Source organism: Pinus tabuliformis, chromosome X, assembly GCF_031772625.1.
Source record: "Pinus tabuliformis cultivar Carrire ecotype Pingquan chromosome X, CPIR1, whole genome shotgun sequence".
NCBI classification, from domain to species: domain Eukaryota; kingdom Viridiplantae; phylum Streptophyta; class Pinopsida; order Pinales; family Pinaceae; genus Pinus; species Pinus tabuliformis.
The window spans coordinates 273,387,856-273,407,315 of record NC_142308.1 but is presented as its reverse complement, the minus strand read 5'-3'; the positions used below and the strand labels follow the sequence as shown (position 1 = coordinate 273,407,315).

Below are 19,460 nucleotides of genomic sequence, written 5' to 3'. Positions count from 1 at the left end.
TATTATAATTGTTAGAATAATGTTTTTAACAGCTTTTTAAATTTAAAAGTATAATTGTTTTATAAAAAAAAAATTAGTTATTAAAATAAATATTTCTATTTATAGTATTTTTGTGAATTATAATGTGGAAATATATTTTTATTCACTAAAAATTAAAAAGATATTTTTATTCATTGAAAATAATAATTAAAAAAATAAAATAGAAAAATTATTTAATGCACAAAATAAAATAAAATATAATAATATTTTAATTTTAAGATTACAACCTAGTTGTAAATCAAATAGATGTTTAATATTTAGTTATAAACTAGAAAACATAGATATTTTCATAACAATTGTATCACATAATTTTCTTCAGTAAGTGTATAAAACCACTTTGAAATTACCAATTAAAACCTTATAATATATATATTATCAAATTTATGACTTAAAATTGCACTACGTTAACACTCACTCCCTTCCATACAAACATTTCAAATTCTAAAAATACAGAAATTAAAAAACATTTATGAATAATATTATCAAATTGAATGCATAACAACATAAAACCAAAAATAAAAACATAAAATAGTTAAAATGCACTTTAAAAAATCTATAGTTACTTTGTAGCATTAATTTCCCTTAACCTCGTATCAAAAAATAAAATAGAAGTGCCTTTTACCCATTACGAAAATTCAATAAAGCCTATCTAAAATCCCAAGAGAAAAATCTTTTTAAAAACTCCAAGAAAACCTATTCTCTAGGAGGAAAATGACAAAAACAAAATGGTTATAAAGACTAGAGTGATATGCACCAAATTTTAGTATACAGAGAAGTCCAAGATAAAAAATTAAGATTTCAAAAATAATTTTATATTCTTAATATTTTAAAGAAAGAAAATTATTTAAATTTGTTTCTTATCTACTTGTGATTTTAATATAAATTCTCAAAACATGGAATATATTGTATTAATTAAAAGAAAAACAATTCAAGTTAACCATATTTATTAATGCACGGATCCAGTGACATAATCAATCTTTTTTTCCTTCTTTACTCACCTTCTTAACTTGCCTTACGTTAATTGTTGAAATTGGACGTCCAAAAGCAAGCATTGTTAAAGCAAAAGTGAAAAACGTTTGAAAATGCCAATATTTGTGTCTGTAGCGTTACTTTGTGGGTTCCGATGAGTAATTGTGTGCCATGCTTTCTAAGGAAGTTTTGTTTATAAATATGGATTGGGTCGTCTTAGTTCCTAATAACCTATCGCCAGGCAGGTTCATTTTGGTGGGTCTGTGAGGTACGTTGTTCCCCCGTCTGTTGTAAAACCATATATCAAAGTGTTTTCAATCAAAGGTAAAAGCATCTTGGGGTTCCTTGCCCGTTGAGCACATCGTCCCCGCTATGGCATAAAGCAGCTTGATGGTGAGTGTAAACTGCAATCCAATATTATGGACAAAGAGGCTTGAATATTCTAGACAATCCGAAGATGTGATAGCTGACAATGCGAAGATGTGATAGCTTAAATCTATTGTACAAAACATTTTAAGCCAACACCATTAAAAATATAAGATTTTATTTCAAAATTGGTTGCAAAGTAAAATCTTTGTATGTTCATATCTTCCATGAATCTATATGCAGGTTGGATTGTACGACAAGTCCATCACCCGACGAGTAGAAGTACAAACTAGTATGATTACACAATAAGAACAACGAGCCTCCAACCAATGAAATCCATGATAAATATAATAAAATATTTTTAAAAAATATTTTATATTGTTTTACTAATGTTTACTTTAGGAATAACACGTTAATTTTTAGTCAACCTGGTAAGTAATTCGAAGTCAATGTAATTTTGGTTGCGTATATCCACTACCACGGTAGGGATAATAAATAAGAGAGAAGCTATATGATAAAACAATATCCCATGCTCTAGAGGAGAGCCACCAGTGGTTGAATGGGTCCACGTCAACCGGCCCTCCTGCCACGCTAGCACCTCACCCTTCGTACGACACGTGGGGGCTGCATGCAGTGACTTGTTAACAGCATATGAGTACCGGTTCGGTAGGTGGAGGCAGGGTTTAAGGTTTTTAACGCGTGAGTACCATGCGTCTTGTTCATTGCTGCATTCATTTCTGTTTGGTATCTGTTCGCTCTGCCGGTTAGTTGAGCGCAGCTGCTCTAATGGTGGTCATTGCCATTACGATCATCGGTGATGCGGGTAGTGGCTTTGGTGATGCGGATGGTGGTTTATGGACTAGCATAGATGGTCATGTTGGAGGTTTTTCAGTTGTTTTCGTGCGTTTTGTCTTGTTTTTTCCCCTAGTGTTTCTTCCCCGTCTAGTCGAATGGGCTCGTTATTCGTCTGCATTTATCCCTATGGTGAATTTAGCTCGACTCGGTGTTGTACATGGCTATTTCCCGCTCCGAACTAATTTTTCAGGTTTGTAGTTCAATTTATGAGCTTCAATTTCACATTTTATCTGCATTTTTGGGGATATCTAACCATTTTGATGCTGTCTTGCAAGTTGTTGCAGTCTAAGCTACTGTTTTTGGAGCATCTGGTGTTCCTATGGCTTTCTGGCATGGAGAAAAAACATCAACTGAACATAGAAGGTAGGACACTGTCCTACCAGCCTGAATACTGTGTTTTTTAACACATTTAGCCTCCATTTGAATATTGTGCCTTTGTTATGCTTATGTACTAAGCTTTTGTATGTGTTTTTAAACACCTTCACCTATGTGGGTTTTGTAGGTTTTGGCTAATTTATGGATTTTCAATTTGTTGGCTTTTGGGTTTTGGGTCGTGGGTTTTGGGTTTTGGGTTGTGGGTTTTACAATCAGGTTCAAGTTTTGGGAGGGTAATGAAAACAAAGTCCAAAATTGCCTTCATGTTGCTCAACAAAGATTGGAGCCCCCTTTCATGAGTTTTGTAAGCAGGAAGTTAGTGAGTTGGAATCGCGTATATAGGGCTTTGAATATTTTAAGGACAAAGGGGCCAGGATTGGAGGAATATATGCACTGGATGGCCGAGGGTGATGGGCCTACGAAATTTTTTTTTTGAAATTAGCTTTGGAACTGCTAAACACCTTTGAATTTGTCACCATTATTCTCCTTTCATTGTGATTTATACCTTTCTCTTCTCCTCTTTTATCAGGTAGGAACAATTTCTACTTATCAACTAGGCAAACTCTACCACTCTTGAATGAGGCAAGGGAGAATTTAAACCTTCCTTCCTCTCCTTAGATTTACTATAGACGCTTTTGGGTTTTATATTTGTATTGGGTTTTATAGTCAGGTTCCATTGAGGTTTCATTTTTGTGTTGGGTTTTAGATTTGTGTTTCCGGAAATAAGAAATTGTGGGTTTTACAGTTAGGTTCAGGTTTATAAACCAGTATTAAGCCGTATTATGTTACTATGATTACCATGTTATCTTTAGCTCTATGATGAATTTGTGTTCTTATAATCAGTGATACAAAGAAAGAGGTGTATAGTAAATTCGTACTAGTCTATAAACAGGTTGAAAGCACATATATATATATGTTTTCACATATGATATTTCTATCCATATAGATATCCTCGCATTGAATAAATAGAATCAAATCCATAATTAGTTTATAATGTTCCATTTAGGTTTCATTTCTGTGTTGGGTTTCAGATTTGTGTTGCCGAAAACAAGAATCATTTGTACTTGGATTTTGAGAGTCTCCCTTAGGTTCGACTTCTGGAACAATGGATTTGGAAATATGGCCTTTCCAAAAGATCTTTTGTGACATGCAATTGATTGAGATCAATGCTCTTTCTTGATTTCTCTTTCTTATTTGATTGCTCTTTCAAGTATATGAGATTGCTTGTGTAATGTTGGGTTTCCTTCTAAGGTTGTCAAAATAGACCTGAGAGCTTGGCATAGGACATCACTGACTCATCCTGGGCACATGCAATTCAGTTTTTCTCTATTATCCCAAGGAGGCCAAAACTTTTTTGTGTGAGGCAATGCTTCATGGATTGTCATAGGAGGCAGAGGCAGGACTCGAGACCGCCCATCTATAGGAAGGTTGTGAACATAGCCTCTTGGCCTCATACAAACTGAAAAAGATTTCGAGTCAACAAACTCTAGCCCTATGCCACCAAAATGACGAGTTATTGTCTCCCAAACATCTTTTGGTGCCATGGCCACATGTTCGTAGTAGAAGAATGGAGGCCCATGCATAGATGCCTTGATCTCCTTTGGACGATGTTCCATAGGCCCAGGGTATCCAGGAACTCCAAACCCAATAAGTTCCTCCAGGGATGGATACAGAAGCATTAAATGTTCATCATTCAATTCAACTTGTTCAGATTGTATTGTTTCTCTGATATTTTTGTTCTTCAATATTTTCTTCTCTTGCACTCTAGGCATTTTCTTCTTTATTGAAGATGATCCAGCTTTCAAGACAATATCTTCTTGCTTTCTTTTCTGATATTCTCTTAAACATGAGTTTTCATCTTCTGCCTCCAGTCCCTGCACATCAGTAAACATAATTTATACTTGGTAATTTCAATGCAAAGAACTTTGTCTACCAGTATAATTCTTACCTTTAAACATGGCACATTGTATCTAATCTCATAGAACTTAGAAAATTCATATATCAAATTCTTAGAAAAAGGGCGTTCTGGTCTCGAACAATAAATCCATCTCCAAAAATTTGATTGCAGTCAAATTTCAAGTAAAATATAAACATCCTTTAAGATATTCAAACTTAATTCTTACCTTTAAACATGGCACATTGTATCTAATCTCATAGAACTTAGAAAATTCATATATCAAAATCTTAGAAAAAGGGCCATCTGGTCTCGAACAATAAATCCGTCTCCAACAATTTGATTGCAGTTGAACAACAAATCCATCTCCAACAATTTTATTGTAGTTGAACAATAAATCCATCTCCAACAATTTGATTGCAGTCAAATTTCAAGTAAAAAATAAACATCTTTTAACCGGTAAATATACTTCGTCTTAACATTTTTATTTGTTAAAAAAAGTAAAATGATAACAAGGATGGAGCAAAGGCTCCATCTTTGCAAAGCATTCTTTGAATATCTTACTCTGAGGTCTTTCTATTGCTTTCCTCGTACAAATAAGAGGTCTTATTTTGCCTACAACTCTTAAAAATGTCACCATTGTGATTGGAATAGAAGTGAACTCAACTTTTTAAAATACTTTTAATCTCCTTGTAACTAAGATTTCCAATCAAGGGAATTCATCAGGAAAGGAAGATCTCAAGCTTGGCTCAATCATTATGTATCAGTTACAATTAGACCAACATAGATCCATTTTAAATACAAAACTAACATGAGCCGAGAGGGATCAAATTTCTTCACGTTACATGAAATTTGTTGAGATCAATGCTCTTTCTTGATTTCGTTATCTTATTTAGATATTTGCTCTTCCCCTTTGTTAATTTCCACGAAATCAAATTATCAGTAAGCCTGCGAACTTCAATTAAAAAAGGGATTCCCTGGCTTGGTGACACATTATAATTGGCAACTGCACATGAGATACATGAAGCTTACCATACTAATGAACATTAACAAGAATTTTCTAACTTATAATTTTTATAGCCCTTTAAAAATCTTACCATGTAACTAAAACTCAAATTATCCAAACAAATTAACTCCAGGATAATTTTTGTTTATATTATGACTTAGTGGAAGTGTTGTGTATCAGTGTTCAGGTTGGAGCTTGTCCAATTGAAAAACAATATCTTTTTGGCTTCTGTTTGTTTATATTATGATTTTCTGTTTGTTTATATTGCAAAGTAACCACCAAATTCTGATTTTAAAAAACTGTATTAGAAAACAAGGAAATTCATTGGCCTTTGCAATCAATGAGCAACAACAATCAGTGCTTTATCTATATGTTGTAGTTGAATACATCTAGGATCTGAAAATCATTATTGGAAGGGTTTAAACTTCTTTATTTGATTCTTAGATGATTTTTATGAGTTATCAGGAAGAGCTGTTCCTTTTCAATTTTGTAACAGGTTTGACATAACACATTTCTTTAACCCAACTATTTTTCTGTGTCCTCAAATGATTGTTCTTGGCATTCATTTTTTTCTTGGAATTCATTTTTTTCATAGTTGGTGAAAATATGGGTTTTCAAGAAGAGCTATTCCTATTTCTTTTGGTAACAGCTTTGACATAACATAGTTTCTTCAACCCAACTAGCTTTCTGTGTCCTCAAATCATTGTTCTTGTCATTCTTTTTGTTCTTGGCATTCATTTTATTCCTAGTTGGTAAAAATATGAGTTATCAGGAAGAGCTATTCCTTTTTTTTTTTGTAACAGCTTTGACATAACTAAGTTTCTTCAACCCAACTAACTTTTTGTGTCCTCAAATCATTGTTTTTGGCACTCATTTTGTTCTTGCCATTTTTTTTATTCCTAGTAAGGGTTAGCATGTTTTTATGTAAGGGTTCTTAGTTGTAGTATCTTTATGTAGTTATGTAGTTATTTTGATTTCAGATTCACCTCAGGCACATATCTTTTCAGTTTTGTCATTCTTCACTCATTGTTATATTGTTGGAGGCATCTGATCTCAACGAGCATTAATATAGGTAAGAAATTATCCTTTTTCTTGACTGCTTAGGGGCAACAACTCACACTAAGTTTTCAATGTGCCAATCAACTTTGATTCTTTACAGATTTATGGGTTTGTTGGCAGCATACAACACCTAGGGGACCCCCTTGAGACTAGAAAAGAGAATTTCTAAAGCAGTGGGTCTGTTATTCATCTAGAAATGTGTAGGTGACTAGCCACCCCAACATAGTCTTCATTCTTTGGACAATAGTGTCCTATTAAAGTCTTATGAAACTAGAGCTTATCAGTGTTGTTAGTCCCGCCTAGAGCGACAACACTAGCTTGATTTCTTGATCCATAGAAACAAGATTTCAAAGATTCTTCCCCAACGTATTTCTTGATTTCACTGAAGAATGATTCTTACTCAACCAAATGAACTAAAGCACTATAAATGCAAAGAAACTAGCATCTAGAACATGCCTAACTGGGGTAAGATTGCCCAGCTTGTCAAAACCCCACAGGAGATTTATGTGCATATCAATTTGGATCTGTGAGTTTCTCTCGAAAAATATATGTGGTTGCATTGCATAATGAGGAATCATGGGGGCTTCACTCAATGAACCTCTAACATAGGACGTGCATTCGTGGCATACTAAACAATACCCTTAATTTGACTACATATTAGAAAATACCTCTAAAAATCACTTTATTTAACCCCCTACCAATATTAACCCAACACACCTCCCAATTTAAAAGCCCCTACTTTCACTAGATATTGTAGGTATTCATTTTTTCATAAACATTTTTTATATCCCTTTGTTTTCATTAATAATGGTAAGCGGATTCTACACCTAAAAAGAATGACCTAAATACTAAGTCGCTGAAAACTTAAAAGTTTTAATAAAAAAAGGCAGATATAAGTTGGTTGATTTACAAATACATATTGTGGAAAATTTGAATGGAAAATACATAGAATTGCATCTAACTTCTATTGAATACTAAAAAAGATACACTACAACAATTCAAAATAAAACCTCAATAACCAAAACAATGTCGTGCCTTTCATCTTTCTTATAGAATAGGAAGAGGAGAGAAAGTACAATGAATATGGACACATGCAAAATCCTATGTTGTTGGACTTTGTCAAATCATAGCCCTGATCACCTAGTGCACCATAGTTGCATGCTAAGAGTGCCAAGTAAGTGTGTCTCCATAAAAAATGAAACGGAGCATGCAATCATGCATCCCTTCCTTGAGATTTGTGTCCTCTACCTAATATGGGAATATCTCATGCATTATTATTCTAATTGACCAAGGATCTGCAGCCTATTAGTAAGAATATATCATGCATGATAAAAATAACAAAAGAAAAGTTCTAATAATAGAAAAACTCTATCCAGAACTGAAATTGCTAAATTTGAAACAACATCTAAACTATAATTAATTGAAGGTGTGACATGTGTGCCCTTAGCATGCATGCACTCTCTTCCAAACAATAGCCTATTTCACTATCTCATGTGGCATGCATGTGCCATCTACTAATCAATAGTTTGTATCACTGTCTCCTTCACTTTCATTCAACCTATTCATCACTAATGCAAGGAAAGGGTTAAGGTGCCATATTTTTTGTCTTCTCTACTGCCCCATGATTGGGAGGATCAGTAGTATAGCAACAGGTAAAAAGTCTTAACAAACACATTAGACATAGATTATAGAGGTATTAATAATGTGACGCATGTATGTTCTACAACAAGGCTTCTTGGGAGCTGGGGCAAAAGTAGGAAGCGAGAGTAGAAGCGAGAAGTGGGAATGGAAGCAGGAGTGAGGAGTGACAGTTCCAAAATCTCCCAGGTTCGAAGAGATTTTGGGAGTGAATTTTATATAATATATATTTTTATATATTTTGATGCATATATGTCAACAAAATCTTGTAGAATGATGAATCTGTGATAAAAACATAAAAACATGGATTAAACCATATAAAATCATTCATCTAGTAGTTATAACCTTCATCAATCATAGGTCCACAAATTACAAGTTCTAAATTATATAGCATGTAAGGATGCACATAACCAAAATAAAATCAAGTGTAATCCATCTCTTAACCGAAAATACATCAACAAATGGGCTCTGGATGGCCTCTAACATCCAAACAACCCTGCTACAATAAATACCTACATATCATCAAAATCATTAATATCACCCTCTAAGCATTAAAATAAGATAGAAAAAACGCAGCAGTTAAGTCAATAATTCGTTTGAGTGATAGGTACATTTTTAGTAGGGTCGTGATAGAGGAGTTTGACAATCAATGTCACTATCATCAAGGCACATAGAGGGCTTAGTTCTCTTGATTAAATATGAGTTTCATACCCTAGTACATGACAAAATCCAATGGAAACATTGTGATCCCCCCAATCTTGAAAAACTAATAAGTTTGTTAGATTTTAAGTGAGATCTAAAATTCTACTTTCTCCATGTGAAATCTAATGAGGTCATAACCACTCTCAAACATCATGAGTCATTTCATGGTAATGTTAAAAATTTAAGTAAAATGATGAAAATGAAAGATAAAGGATAATGTTACTTTTACTTTACGAATTTAACATTACCATGAATCGCACGTCAATACTAGGGCCATAGGTTTGAATATTAAGCTACTGTGGACCTAATATTACCATAGATTTTTTTCTCCCTCCCACAATACTCTTAAACCTCTATTTCTCCATCCCACTTGTATTTTGCCTCCACATGGCCAATGTATTGTATAAACAATACCTTATAATACACATATTGCTATACAACATATAAAAGCCCTTTACCCCCTATTATATGCTCAATATATTATTTCAGTTTTTCGTCATTTTTTATCCCCCAGTATGAGCACACGTGATATGGTATTGCTTTTTCAGTGAAGCCCCCATGTGAGGAATATACACACAAAAAGACATACCGAGAATGCCCCTCATAAACCCATATCACATAATATTACACTTCAGATCAGAAAGCCATCAGACATCATCAATCATACAAAATCCATCAGATCAGAATCACAGAACAAATCTCATATACAACACATACATAATTTAGTTTTATATCAATCAATTACATGCATTATTGAGCCATTGTTTGTTAGACCACTGAGTCTAATAAGATTTCGTGCTTTTATCCTCATCATGTCATGTCGAGGAAGAATCGATTGAAATGAATCTACGTGATATCACCACCCTAACTCACTCTACTAACTGTTGTTAGATGTGTTGCAATGTTTGGTTTGCTTGATACTTATTTTGATTTCAGATTCACGTCAGGCACATATCTTTTCAGTTTTGTCATTATTCACTCGTTGTTATCCAAATGATTTCAGATTCACCTCAGGCACATATCTTTTCAGTTTTGTCATTATTCACTCATTGTTATACTATTGGAGGCATCTGATCTCAACGAGCATTAATATAGGTAAGAAATTATCCTTGTTGTTGACTGCTTAGGGGCAACATCTCACATTGAGTTTTTTGTGTGCCAATCAACTTTGATTTTTTACAAATTTATGGGTTTGTTGGCAGCAAGCATACGACACCTAAGAGACCCCCTTGAGACTAGGAAAGATAATTTCTAAACCAGTGGGTATGTTATTCATTTAGAAATGCTTCTCTAACCAGACAATGAATCTACCTGACATCAGAATTTGCTCTTTGAAGGGATATTCTTTACTATTAGTTGCAGGGGTCAAATTGAGATTATAGTGGCAATGAAATTGGTTTCTAAAACAGTAAAACAGTGATGAAATTGGTTGTAATGGCTTTAGTTTACCCTTGTTTCTCAACAGAGATAACATTATTCATTATTCAACAAAAATGGTAACATTATTCAAGAAAAGCATACATGTATGTCTCCAGCAACTGATGAATAGAATGAATGTAACACTGTGCACACACTCAGTTTGTATGTTTCCAACAACTTCTGAATAGAATGAATGTAACAATGTCTGAACACTTTGATTGGATGTCTCCAATAGCTGATTAGTAGAATGAATGTTTGAAATGAAAATGAGTAAGAGTTGATGTTTTATAGTTTTTTCATATAGAATTTAATTGGTAGGGAAGATTGGCATAGATTGCCATCTCCCAAATTCAAATGTGTAGCGTGGATTGATTTGTACATGATCAAATGGTTGATAATCTTTGATGGTTGATCCATGTGCTTTCCTATTTTTAATTCCTGAATTGAAAAGGCTGGTGTGTTTAATACTTGAATTTAAAGGGTTGGTGTCATTTATTGCATCCTCTGAATTAATTCCTGAATTGAATGTTGTCATTTATTGTCTTTAATCCTGAATGGAATGTTGAGAATTGAATGTTGTCATTTATTGTCTTTAATAGGTTGAATGGTTAAATACACATATACATATGGCTGACATACTTTTCACCTATTCTTGTGCAGGTATCACTGAGCAATGGGATGTGTTGCTCCAGTGGAAATCTGTAGGTGATTGTTTGATGGGATAGGTGTACTCCTGACTAGAATTCAATGGAATGTTTTGTAGTGCATTTTGACTTATTTGGTAATTGAGAGTTGGGGATATTTGAGATATTATGTCTTGTCAATATGTGATGTTAAGGTTTGGTATTTGACACTTGTTGGCCAATCAATATGTGGGCCCATTTTGGACTAAATTATATAACTTAATATAAACTATTTATGTGCATATTTTTGATGATTTATGAATATTTTTTTATGGATGTGTGGGACCAGTACTATAACAAGTATTGGTCCCTGCACAACAATAGAAGGCTCACCCCTATATACTTAGAAAATGGGAAAATTAAAGAGTGATGTAATATAAGTGGGGTCCACATCAAACTAAAGCGCAGTGTTTGAAAATCATGGAAATTTCAGCGATATTTTGATAAAATTTGGCAGGGTTTTCTGTAAATCCAAATCATAGTTGTCAAATTTCGACCATTAAAAACATGATTCAAGCACTGATACTCTAAAATTTATTGGAATATTTTACCCAGATTACAATCACTTTTTAACGGACCGGACAATTTCTTCCTCCGCCTCGGTAGACTAGACTAATTTTTAGATAGCCCGAATAGAGCTCTCTCTTCCACTCGTTGTACGCCAAATTGTTTCTTCAATTGTGATTGGCTTCCACATCGATTTTATCAATGGAACTCAATCGTAGGTATTATGCACACCACTCTGTTTTTTGTACGCTTATTCTTCATTAGTTCTCTGATTATTATTATTATCTTTGGGGTTTTGGGCTGCAAAGAGTTGGGAGATGAGCAGCAGCTGCTGCGCGGCATCGATGAGCACGACTTGGAGGGGTTTGTGGGCGATGATGATCGCCATCCGAAGATAAGGGTGAAAAATATTTGGAGGACGGCCAAGCAGGGGACGAGCCTTCTGTCGGGCGTGTCGGTGGACATATGGAAGGGAACGGTGGTGGGCGTAATAGGACCCAGCAAGAGCGGAAAGTTGGCATTCCTGAGGGCACTGAACAGACTCAGGGAACCGCCTGTCGAGTCCGTCTTCCTCGACGACCACGACATCAGTAACCCCGACGTGCTCTCCCTTCGACACCGTGTGGGAATGCTCTTCCAGACGCCAGCCCTCTTCGAAGGTCGGTAATCAATTTGATGCACAATTCTTGCTCATCTTCATGACTTTCTTTCTTTGATTCACAGGAAAAGGTATGGGCCGGGCCGCCGGCCCTTCGCGGTGAGAAATTATCGGACGAGAAGGTGGTTGAGTATTTGAGCCTTGCGGATTTGGAATCATCTCTAGCCGCCAGATCCGCCAGCGATCTGTCCGTTGGGCAGGCGCAGAGGGTGGCCTCGGCCAGGGCTCTCGCCAACGAGCCTAAGGTCGGTCTTGCTTTTTCTGAATTTGGTTAATGTTGTGGGAATTGGGTTTTTTTCTACAGAGGATGAAAGGATTCTGTCAGTCTTTTCTCTAAATTTGACTCTGGTTGTTATGAAAAATAGGTGTTTCTGCTGGACGAGCATACTAGCGCCCTGGATCCCATATCCACTGAGCGCATCGAGGAGTCGATCGGGAAGCTGAGAAGGGACAAGAGGATGACGATTATCATGGTCTCCCAGAGCGTGAAACAGATTCAGAGGATCGCCGACCTTGTCTTTCTGTTGGTAGATGGGCAGATCGTGGAGACTCTGACACCCGACCAGCTGTGCATTGCAAAGCATCCCACGGCTCTCAAGTTCCTTGAATTGAGCTCTTGAATTTCACCATCACAAACAATGCAATTGAATGAATGAAATTTGATGAAATGAATTGGAAACAATGCAGTTGAATGAAATTTGATGAAATGAATTCCTGTGTGGTTAATTTTCTGTCCGTGTGTCGGGTCAGAAAGCAATTGCAATTGTTATACTTTTATTCCATCTTAATAAAGTGAGGATACGTAGGAAGTAATGGGCATTATCGGAATCCAAACTTCGAATCTGATGCAGTGAATCCAGAGTCGGCGTAATCGCGGTAATTTCAGTGTGTGGAAAAATAACACTCGGATCCCTACTCCACCGACATAGCCGTCAAACGTACGGGAAAGGTCTTTTTCACAATCCAATTAGAACATTTTGATCGTTCATTGATTGGGATATATATTTTTTCCCACTCTTTTATGTTTGCGCTTAATAAGCACGTTCTATTAGTGGTGTATTGATTATGCGTTTGTAAATGCAGATTGTAATTAGTTTGTAAAATTAATGTTGGAATTTTTTAATTTGAAACTGAGTTGTTTTTATTTTTATTGTGAATTTTTGAAAGTTTTTTTAATGGTTATTTTTGTCTAATTTTTTAAAATCTGGCAAGAATTTATTGAAATCACAATCTTGATGGGTAATACTTGCACAATCTAAGTGCCATAGGATTTTTTCAGGGGTTGAATCTATATATACAATCAAAAAACTAATTTAAATAAAACAAATCAAGATTTCACCTCAAAATTTTCCTTCGACACCAAAAAGTCCAAAAAATCCCACTAAAAACAACTCCATTTGAAAATAGTTGAAAACAATATTTTGGAAGTTTTTGTGGTAGGTATTTCTGGGCTAATTTCTCTAAAGTCCGGTAATAATTCATTGAAATCACAATCTTGATGGGTAAGCCTTGCACAATCGAAGTGCCATAGGGTTTTTAGGCGTTGAATCTATATATATAGTCAAAAAACCAATTTAAATAACACAAATCAAGATTTCACCTCAATTTTTTCCTTCGACACCAAAAAGTCCAAAAAATCCAACTAAAAACAACTCCATTTGAAAATAGTTGAAAACCACCTATTATACTTTTATGTATTTTTATTTTTATTTAATTTGTAAAATAAATATTTAAATTTTATAATTTGAAAATATTTTAAAACAATATGTTAAAGTTGAAATTTTTATTTTTATTTAGTTTAAAAAAATAATATTTTGAATTTTATAATTTGAAAATATTGAAAAATAACTTATTAAAATTGAAATTTATATAGATATATAATATGTAATTATTTTTACCTACTTATAAATAGATATGAGTAATAAAAAATATTTCAACCAATTAAAAAAATTACCATCCCAACCATTAATTCCATTATTGAATAGCTCTAACAATTCAGTACTTATTTTACGTTGTCTTTCTATGATTATCACATGGCAACACTCACAGTTCTGCTAAAAGTACCTCATGCTCGTGAAATTTTGATGTACTCATAAACAACAAAACCATGAATTGACAACTGACATTTAAAACTAATCTGTCTATTATATAAGCGTTACCATCATCACATAGGGTGAGTCAGATTTAAATTATAACACGCAGATCCTAACAACCATTCAATAATTGAATTTGCTACACCTATCCTCAGACATGCAAAGACAAGCTTTCTATCCCCGCAAAAGCTTAATACCGTATGTCTGCAATGCGTGGCTTGTCGGGTATTGACATCTGCGCACAATCACGACTGGACTTTCCAGGTGGATCTGGACGGGATCTTAACGTGGGTTTATCCACAACATTTATATATTTATGCACTAACTATTGGACATAGAGTGACTAATGTATGACCTTATCATCAACGTAGGTTTATCTAGAACATTTATATATTTATGCACTAACTATTGGACATAGAGTGAATGATGTATTCACTTACCATCCATTGAGAGATGGATCTACCACTGTGTTTAGGTAGAACATTTATGTATTTATGGACATAGAATGAGTGATGTATTCACTTGGTATAAAGTGAGAGATGGACCTACCACTAGTTTCTTCTACTATGAGTAGATGTGGATTAATTCTCATTTTTTTTAGTTTATTGTTTGAGTGATGTATTCACTTACTATAAAGTGAGAGATGGACCTACCACTAGTTTCTTCTACTCTGAGGAGATGTGGACTAATTTTCATTTTTTTAGTGTATTGTTGTGTACTAAGAGTATATGTAATCAATTGTGATGTTGTTGTTGATGTTGTTGTTTATGAGTATATGCAATTAATTGTGATGTTGTTATTTATGGGTTGGTTTTTTATTAATTAATAGAGATTTATTTTAATCATTAATCTAGTAAGTATTAAAATAGATTAAATTTTTTTAATTGAATTTTTTTTTTAAATGAAGAAAAATATTTATAATTTGAGAGATTTGATCTAATCTACTTGCGAAAATAACAACTTGTATTGTGTTCTACTATCTCTAGCAACATCCTGCTCTAGTATGTAATGCAAAAGGAGCAATCTCATGATTGGAAACACCACCACACAACTTTCAAGTGGTGGATTCATTGTTACAACATGTTCTTACAATGACTTTCTCAGTTATAGTTACAAATCCTGTGATTAATAGTGTTGGGGAGAAAACAAGGAAGTGACAAAAAGGAGATGGATAAAAGCAAAGTCCTGAAAGATGACATATTCACAACACAACGTAGTATTGAGCAGAATGAAAATCATGAACACTTGTTGCCAACATCAGAGTGTAAGAAGATTGTATATTTGAAGATTGTATATTTCATTGTAACTGAATTCAATACATAATTCCTCTCTCAATTAATATAGTCTTTGAATATTTTAATCCAGACTGGGCTTTCTCCAGTATAATCATGTGCTTAATATATGGTGTGGATTCTTGTAATGTGTTGTTCACTTTAAACTCTTCACATACAACACTTTTTAGGCTGTAGCAGAAATTGTTGGCACAAATAAATGCCACAACATTTTTCTAGGAAAACACATCGATTTTTCTACAGTTATTTTATTTAAGATTTATGGAAACAAGATTCAATAGGGGAAAATATGTTGATTTCAAAAATATGATAAATCCATTAGAGAAAACTTTCTTCTCGCTAGTAAAAACAAAGTTTTGATAGCAAAACATTTGCATCCTGGACATGCAAAGCTGAGAATAAAGATCTATGACCCACAAGTCAGAGATTAAAGCATATAATTTTGGTATCAAAGCATTTGCATCATGGAATTGCAAAGAGAGGAACCAAGATCTATAAACAACAGGTCAGATGACCATGTGAAAATAATTGTAAAAGAGCATAAAACATTAACTCAACAATGTTTATCAGAGTTTCTCTAGAAGTGTTGGTGGAGAAGATAAGAGGAAGTAAAGGAAAAAACCATAAATTTATGCATTCATAGTAAGACATAACTATGAACATAGGATATACATTGTAAATTCTTGCCGCCAACATTATGGTGCAAAGGACTATTTCTTTGTTAATCATTCTTCACCTGGAATTAGTAGTTAATAGTCCTGGAGTATTTAACTACCCAAGGGTTTTCTCCACTTTTTTTTGCTAAAAAATTGTTGGTTGTAGTGGATTTTAATGGCATAGACAAATGTCACGGTATTTTTCCAAGAGAGCACACCATTTTGCCAATGATTTCCCTATTATAAATGGAAATAACTTTCAGATTGGGGCAACCTTGGATTTTAAAATATATTAAAACCATTTTAAGACAATTTTCTTCCCTTTGGTAAAAAAATATAAGTTTGACATTAAAGCATTTGTACCTTGGAAGTGTAAAGTTCGGATAAGATATCCATAACCCACATGTTTGAGAGCCATGTGAAAATAACTGGAAAGAAGTAAGAAACCTTAAGTTTGTAGTATTGACTAGAGTTTCTCATGTGAAGGGGCAAAGAGGATGAAACAATGACAAGGATATAGAGAAAAGGAAGAAGCCAAAAAGATGTTGCAGTTACAACAAAGATGCAGCAATGAACAAGAATGTACCTTGTATACCCTTGCCACATAGAGAAAAGGAAGAAACCAAAAAGATGCTTAGGTCACAATGAAGATGCATCATTAATATTATCCCATTTTTCTTAATAGTGTCCCATTGTTTGTAATCATGTAAGGGCTTTCTCCACTTCTAATCCTTTACTTAGTTTATATTGTGGTTGATTTGTTTTTCTATTTGTTATCATTGTTCGTAGTAGAGTTTCTGTTAATTTCTTTTAACAAAGTTTTTCACTCAAATAATGTTGGTTGTAACAACTTTAATGGTAAACATAAACATCACAACATTCTTTTCAAGAAAATACTCCATTTTTCCTAAAGTTATTCTATAATACATATTGAAATATCATTCATTCCTTTTTTATCCCTTTTAAGGATTTAAGCAATTCAGGAGAGTATATATTAATTATTGTGTACATTGGTGGTTTTGGAAATGCCCTTCCTAAGAACTTCACAAACTCGTCTTTGCAAAGGCAATATTTTTAGCCACTATAAGAATTTTTGAAGTGGTTGGTTGGTGTTGTGGACCTTAAATATTGTATTCCCACACTTTGCATAGTAATTTTCTTTCAAATTAATTTTCAAATGTAATATAATTTTAGAGCCTCTTGTGATAATTTCATGATACTATATATTAACTGTTACATGTATTGGTGGTTTTCGAAATGTCCCATTTTGTAAAATTTCATCTTCGCAAAGGCAAATATATTAGCCAGTATATGCTTTTTGATGTGTTTTCACAAGCTAATATCATTCACTTGACTTTAAATACAATATCTAGATTGGGGTTTGTCGGTGCTCTGCCTTATTTAACTTCTTACAAGCCCAGTGATTTGTGTGTGCAAGGACTTGAAGCCCCACAATCTCCTGGTGTAGATAAGCAAAGGGGGTTGTAAAAATAAAAAATCTTGCTTGGTCTCAGAAGGACATTTACATATTCTCTTTCGAGATGTTTCCCTATAGCCTTCAGATTCCCTTTCCATGCAACGTAATTGAGAGATTTCAATTCCTCACTTTTTAAGTTTGGTGGGTCAGTGCTATCAATTGTTGGTTCATATCATTGAGGTGAAAAATGAAAGCTTTGAATGCATTCTCATTTGCGTATTTAATATTTTCAATCAAAAGGATTGATTTATTTTAAAAGTGTTTATACAAAAACATCCACACTTTCCATCATTTTGTTATGAACGAAACTTGAGTTTGATGTTTAATATTTTCTCATGTTGTTAGAAGCAACTTGTTTCACCCTTTTCTCCCAATGTGTTATAAGCAACATTGAGATAACTCACCCTCATTGATTTATGAATACCAAAAATGAATCTTTAATTTGAGTGGGCTATAGGCAAAAATGGTAAATCATGACATTGACACTCAGTTGGTATCCTTGGTCTAAGAAATGGCCTTCACATGTCATATGGTTTATAACTTAATGTATGCACTATTGATATCTGACCTATGAAAAAATTATTTGTTTAATGTGTATTTGTTTTATTTTTTTGATTCTCATCATTTTATCTCAACTCTCTTTTTTGTTCAAGACTTCATTGCAAGCATTCTATTTATTTTATTTCTTGTTGAATCGGTTCCCTTCATATAGATCTCTATCTGGAATTTCTTAAAGTGTTGATCTTTGTAAATGAAGGGAGATTGGACAAAGAGAGACATTATTGAGCTATTTGTAAGGATATATATATAGATCATAGGTAAAATACACATGGGTGGATTTACACAAACTATTCTGGCTAAAACTTCATTATGTCAACACCCATGTTCAGATGGGGAATGAGTTTATAATAAAGGTATTCCAATCCATATAATGGACTAAAGTTTCCTCTGTGCCAACTATAGATTTGTTCCTACAATCAATTGTTGTAGACCAACGTTTTTGGGAAGTTTGAAACATGGATCCAAAGACAAACGACCATTTCATGTTGAAGCATTCACTCCACCATGCAATTCGGGGTAAAGTATAACTATTTATTTAGGGATTTATAAGGTTCTCTATTAGCTCTAATACATTAACTAGAGGCATAGTTGATTGCACATAATAAGAAATTACCTAAGAAAGGGTCGACCAAAATATCTTGGCTTAGTCTTTTAGCCTTCTTTCAATTTATAGGAAATCTAGGCTAAAAGTGATCTAGTGACCAATTTTCCCAGAGTTGATATGGAAATACTCCATAAAGAGAACAATATAGTATCACGATACCTTCCATTGCTGACTTGTTTTCAGCTGTAGATGTTAAATTGGCATCCATTACTAGCTACCACTACTCTCCTTAATTATTTAGTGGGTCTAGAGTGTATATGGACTTTATAAACTCTTTTAGGTTTTTCTTCCTAAAAAAAAAAAGTATGGGTTTAAGCTCTGTTGTGTCTATTAGAATCATAAATAGTCTCATTAATTGTTCATTGCTTATTTTTGGACGTCAAATAATATTTTATTCAATTTCAATTCAACCAAGGATGTTTATTTTTTATAAAGTGATTTAAAAAACCATCAAAGATTGAAAATAAATTTAGTAAAAGAAAAATAGAATCTAGTCTTTACTAACAAGGTCAAATATGGAGATTCCAAAGTTTGACATTATTCTGAATCACTTTTTTTATTATTTATTTTGTTTTTTTGTGAGATGGTAACTATAAAATTTAGTTTG

General features: G+C 33.7%; 1 protein-coding gene and 2 pseudogenes across 2 annotated transcripts in view; 2 read left to right on the top strand and 1 right to left on the bottom strand.

The window, feature by feature from the left end:
* The window catches only part of LOC149139446 (ABC transporter I family member 17-like), a 251,129-nt gene that overhangs the window by 195,363 nt on the left and 36,306 nt on the right, over positions 1-19,460 (top strand). The window lies entirely within an intron of this gene.
* Positions 3,795-4,496, bottom strand: LOC149139449 (DNA (cytosine-5)-methyltransferase DRM1-like; annotated as a pseudogene).
* On the top strand, positions 11,736-13,294 carry LOC149139448 (ABC transporter I family member 17 pseudogene; annotated as a pseudogene). The gene is made up of 3 exons (XR_016264497.1): positions 11,736-12,200; positions 12,236-12,415; positions 12,536-13,294. The product of XR_016264497.1 is annotated as an ABC transporter I family member 17 pseudogene (transcript).